This window comes from Phocoena phocoena, chromosome 18, assembly GCF_963924675.1.
Source record: "Phocoena phocoena chromosome 18, mPhoPho1.1, whole genome shotgun sequence".
Lineage (NCBI taxonomy): Eukaryota > Metazoa > Chordata > Mammalia > Artiodactyla > Phocoenidae > Phocoena > Phocoena phocoena.
The window spans coordinates 67524127-67530515 of NC_089236.1; positions in this window are offsets into that span (position 1 = coordinate 67524127).

A 6389-nucleotide genomic window follows, 5' to 3' on the forward strand; every position below is an offset into this window, starting at 1 on the left:
GTCTCTCCTCCCTTCGGCTGGAGCAGGTGCCAGAGGCATCGTGCCTGAAGCTGAGTGAGTCCAGTGGGCACGGTTGAGTCTAGAACATAGTAGAAAGGCACTACACCCTCAGTGTCTCGCAAATCCTCTTTGTGGGACCTCCCCAGGCGCCCGACTTTCACTATGACCTGTGAATCCATCCATCAACCAAACCAGACCACAGATATTCACAGGGAGCCTCCTAAAAACATCCCGGTGACACGGACAGGGCAGCCACTGAGTTTGAAATAACAACAACCATAGTTCAGCATTTGACTATGGATATTTTAACTGGATGAGCTGAGACAAGTTACTTAATTCCGGAGGCTACTGTGTTCTCAGTAATAAATTAGAGACGAAAATACCTCCTTGCCTACCTCACGGTTCGTGGGGAAACTGAACAAGTTTTAAAACTGCACATATAATAATACGCCCTAAAAGAAACTATTGAGGGCTATTGAAAAGTCAGGCATTACCAGCAAGTGCCTAATACCATGGCAGGCAATGTGGAATCACAGTATCTAAGACGTCACGCCTATCAGAAATAAGCTCACAGCCTAGTGGGGAGGAAAGACTCTGTACATGGTACAAATATGCTCTTTTAGTTCCCCACATTATACACTGCTAATGACAAACAACACTTCACGCTATAAAGTTGGTTCTGTTCATCTTCCCATTTTACATATGAGGTAATGAAATGCAGGGATCTTGAATAATTCTGTAGGTCATATAGCTGTAGGAAAATGGGGAAGTGGCAGGTCCAAACTATGAAGCCCATCTGGACAAAACTATAATTCAAAACATACATGTGCCCCTGGGTGCATAGCAGCACTATTCACAATAGCCAAGACATGGAAGTAACCTAAGTGTCCATTGACGGATGAATGGATAAAGAAGGTGTGGTACATACATACAATGGAATACTACTCAGCCATAAAAAAGAATGAAATAATGTCACTTGCAGCAACATGGATGGGCCTAGAGATTATCATACTAGGTGAAGTAAGTCAGAAAGAGAAAGACAAATACCATATATCACTTATATGTGAAATATAAAAGATGACACAAATGAGCCTATCTATTTAGGTCTTCCACCCATTTTTTAATTGGATTGTTTGTTTTTTCGATATTGAGCTCCACGAGCTATTTGTATATTTTGGAGATTAATCCTTTTTCCATTATTTCATTTGCAGATATTTTCTCCCATTCTGAGGGCTGTCTTTTCATCCTCTTTATGGTTTCCTTTGCTGTGCAAAAGCTTTGAAGTTTCATTAGGTCCCATTTGTTTATTTTTGTTTTTATTTCCATTTCTCTAGGAGGCGGGTCATAATGGATCTTGCTGTGGTTTATGTCATAGAGTGTTCTGCCTATGTTTTCCTCTAAGAGTTTTATAGTGTCTGCTCTTACATTCAGGTCTTTAACCCATTTGGAGTTTATTTTTGTGTATGGTGTTAGGGAGTGTTCTAATTTCATTCTTTTACATGTAGCTGTCCACTTTTCCCAGCACCACTTATTGAAGAAGACATACAGACAGCCAAGAGGCACATGAAAAAATGTTCAACATCACTAATTATTAGAACAATGCAAATCAAAACTACAATGAGGTATCACCTCACACGTCAGAATGGCCGTTATCAAAAAAACTAGAAACGATAAATGCTGGAGAGGGTGTGGAGAAAAGGGAACCCTCCTGCACTGTTGGTGGGAATGTAAATTGATACAGCCACTATGGAGAACAGTATGGAGGTTCCTTAAAATCTATAAATAGAATTATTTAAATTGTAGAGCTCCTTAGGAAAGTCTTTATGGAACACTCAGGACAGGAGACTTGGATGCCTCGTGGAGGAGGTGTCTTTCAGGAAATCTCAAAGCATGTCCTACAGATGCCAATAGCTCTGCCCACACATGGGACTGATTCTGCCAAGGACACCGTATTTGCTAGTACAGTTTATGTCTCTTTTTCCTCGTGGCCCCTTGCTCTAAAGAACCGATCTTTGCATCATTCCTTTGAAACAATGCCGGTCCCATAAATGAAATAGAATCTAATAGCATTTCTGGCTCTTGCAGGGTCAAAAGTATATGTCAGATGATAAAGAGCAATTTAAACACACCAAGGGGCAGCACAATTGAAAAATAAAAGATGAGGTCTTAGTGAGAAGGCTGCTCTGGAGAAGAAAATGACAAACATTCCTTCTTCGAATCTGATAGAACTCACTGGTTTGTGAATCTTCGCTTATGTCTTTTGACACTTCTATCCAAAAATAATAGAATCTTAACGTGCCTGCCCCTAATTCTGCCTCTGCTAATGACTATCTTGTATTCATTTCAGCTGATCCCCCCCCCGCCACATGGCCACATGCAACGAAGAGGCCATATTCTAAGAGTTTGAGATAGTAAGGCTGAAACCCTACAGATCTCCTCCGTTTGATATCAGAAAATGGGGTATTTTTCTCTGAATGGCTTTTTTCATGAGTTTGCTCACGAGTTTTCATTTGATGTTTAAGCGTTGAAGAGTGAGTGGACAGTTCAACCAGGCTCCCAGCACTCCTCACTGGACACCAGTCCTATGCAGCTGAACTTGGTGTGTTTGGGTGGCCACGTGTTGGTGGACATTCACCATTAGACTTCTAAGAGATCCCTAAGAGATTTTTGCCTTTGGCAGAGTTCTCCCTCAGAACCCCGGGCATCACAGCTGGATGACTCAGAATCAGACGTTTGCAGAACATTTTCTAGGGTAAATTTCTAATAGATTTGGAGCAACTCAGCATGTGACATCCAGCCAGGGATTTGGTCACAGAGCCCCTAGAGGCCAGCAGAAGCCAGACACTCTGCAGCATATAGCCATGCTGTGCACGCCAAGTCTCGGATGTCTGTGCTCCATAAGGATAAGTTTGGAATAAGGAAAACCCTTAAAGGCTCTAACGAGTAACCAGAGGCCAGTCCCAGGATGACCTGAACACAAGTGCTTTCTGGAAGTCCTAAAGAATATCGCATGTCTTCCCCACTAGGCTATAAGTCTGTGTTAACCATTGTTTTCCCTATGCCTGGTACAGGGTCTGGTGCTCAGCAACCAATGAACAAGTCAGAGTTATTATTTTGGGGGCCGGGAGGTGGGGTCTTCAGGGATCAAGCTATGGGACCTGACCAAGTGAGGCATCATCAGGACCCAGCAATTGCCCTGTAATATACATAGTATGTTAGTAGAGCCCCTCTCCTTGGAGTCAACCCTTGTGAATTCTGAACATGGACATGCTTAAGAAAAACACAGATGAATCTGTATTTCTGTAGCCTCTTTAAAGTCGTTCCCTTGAGCAAACTTGCTCCAGCTGTCTCCTAGAATAAGTCCAAATTTGTTTTCAACTTTTTATTTTTCATTTTAAAACTTAGCTTGTTAACATAAATAGAAGAGAATGAAATGGATTCAGCAATGACCCTTAGCTTTGTAAGAAATGTGCTGTGTGACCAGGGAGCAATAAAGAATTCCAACCCAGACAAGTTAGAGGCAGCAGAAGGCACTTTCTCGAAGAACTAAAGCAGCCCAGTGTTTTTGGTATTGGCATTGTTGATGTTTGTTATATAACATTATTATTTTTTTAATTAATTTATTTTATTTTTGGTTGTGTTGGGTCTTCGTTGCTGCACGCGGGCTTTCTCTAGTTGCGAGCAGGGGCTACTCTTCGTTGCGGTGCGTGAGCTTCTCATTGCGGTGGCTTCTCTTGTTGCAGAGCACGGGTTCTAGGCACGTGGGCTCAGTAGTTGTGGCACGCGGACTCAGCAGTTGTGGCTCGCGGGCTCCAGAGCGCAGGCTCAGTAGTTGTGGTGGCCGGGCTTTGTTGCTCCACGGCATGCGGGATCTTCCCGGGCCAGGGCTCGAACCCGTGTCCCCTGCATTGGCAGGCGGATTCTTAACCACTGCACCACCAGGGAAGTCCCAATTCTCTCTTTTTTTAATTGACTGCTCTGTTTTCCTCCTCAGTTTCAGGTTGTTAGTAGGGATGCTGAAAGGGTTAAGGATTTATGGTAATTTGGATATTTGGGAAGTTATTTGAAAGGTAGCATCTTTTGGTTGGATAGATTTTTAGGGGTTACAGATGTGTTCTCCGGCATCTCCAAATGCAAGGGTTTTAAATTGTCATGAGACTTGAAATTTTATCATGCTGTTATTTCCCTAAAAGAAGGGTGGGCATAACATAAATCTCCTCAGGAAATAAAGCACATTTTCCTTCCATTTCAACTCATGTTGAAAATGTTCAGTATATTAAGAAGTATCTTATTAAGTGCTTTCTTTTTGCAGCTACTAAACTAAGTCAGCTATATGCATTTATTTTCAGGACATCTTCATGAGGTCCCAGAGTAGTATTCTCCCTAGTTTATATGTGGGGAAACAGCATCACAGAAATTTTTCAACTTATCCAAGGTCTCAGAGGCTGTACCAGTTATTATTTTCGTGTTTCTTAGCTCACACTTTTTTTTATCCTGCTTTGTGAGCTGAGGTCTCCACAAGCCTCATTTCTCCTTTGCCTTCCAACAGGTAGCCCTGGAGGGGAGCAGCAAGGCTGCAAGAGGCAGCAGGGACTTGTATTAGTTATGAAGGACTGCCTTAATCAAGTCCCACACACTGGGTAGCTTAACACAACAGAAAAGTAGTCTCTCGCATAGAAGTCTGAACTCAAGGTGTCGGCAGGGCCCACTCTCAATGAAGGGTCTTGAAGACAATCTGTCCCATGCCTTTCTCTTGGCTTCTCGTATTGCCGGCAGTCCTTGGCATGTCTTGGTTTGTACATGCATCACCCAGTCTCTGTCTCCATCACTGCATGGCCATCTTCACATGGCATTCTCTTTGTGTGCGTCTGACTCTGTGTCCCTTCTCTTCTCTAGGGACACCAGTCCTATTGGAATAAGGGGCCACCCTACGCCAGTAGGACCTCATCTAATCTCACACCTTAATGAATCTGCAGAAACCCTATTTCCAAATAAGATCACATTCACAGGAACCAGGGGTTATGACTTTAATACATCTTTTGGGGGGATACAGTTCTACCCGCAACAGGACTAGTTTTTTCCCGCTGCTTTTGTTTTCCTCGTAGGATTCACTTACGAGGCAAGTGGTGGTCCTAGCACAGCCACAGAGTTCACTGCAGTGGCCGTGGCTCTAAAGATTCCAAAGCACATAGTCTCCAGACCCTTTTCTTGTCTCTCAGGATCGGGCAGCACGTTCCTCTACCCACCATTCCTTCAGCCCTGCCGGGCCCTCCTCAATGCTTCCAAATCCCTTCCTTGGTCACTTTTCCTCGGCCCTCGTGCTCGTAACTGCCGTCTTCAGGTGCTCGCCCTGTTAAACCTTAAAGTTCTATTTTGCTTCTTCTTGTAATCATCTTGTACTTAGTCAACAATTCTTCCTATGAAATTCTCTCTGTTCAGATATTGGTTTCCTTACTGGACCTTGACATGGGTGATGGACGGGGAACTCACACTTAAGCCGGCGTCCTGTTGCATCTGAGTTACGTCTTAGGAGAAAGCACTGGCATCTTTCCCCAATCCTCAATTTTCTACTGTCATTGTGAAATGACATGGATGACAGTCACCTATCCTAGTTAGTTTTGAAGCCAGTGAAAGGGCAAATCACTCTTAGAACCATCTTTAAAGTCTGCTCTGATCTCTAAATGTCCACGAGTCATGGACATTCACTACCGTCCTACTCCTACTTATTACCAGCAACCCACTGCATGGGAATCATTAGGGCTGTTTATAGGTACCCCGTTTTCATCTCCTTCTGGGCACATGATGACATTGCCTTTGCTTACCTCTTTTGAACTTAGCCGTGACCATGTCTTCCTTTGGCCAGCGAAATGTGAAGGGGAGTGGCCTGCGTCATTTCCAAGTTGAGCTTTAAGGGTCAATGCATGAGCAACATGTTCCTATCCCCCGCCCTGTCAGTCATGGAACCATATCTCAAAACAGAACTTCTACAAGCCCATGTCCCTGGGTGACCACAGTGAACAAAGCACCCAGCCAAGCTGAGCTGTGCACGCAGCATGAGAGAGAAATAAACGTCTTTTGGACCATTCGTTCCCGCAGCATGCCAGAGCCTGTCCTGTTTAGTCCACACAGATTCCTGTGTCTAGGGGCAATCTCTTAAGCTCATACATTTTTGATAGTTTATTCACTTGTCTCCTGGGACTTTGTGCTTGCCTGGTATTCCTTCACCCCCACTGGTGTCTCCTTCGTTGCAGCTTTGCCGGATCCTTCTGCCATGCTCTTCTGGAAACGCTAAGGTGCACCAGGGCTGTATCTTCAGTCCTCTTTTCTCTTCTATTTATACTCTTGCCCTAGAAAATCTCATTCCATCCCATGGAATAAATTTATATCTG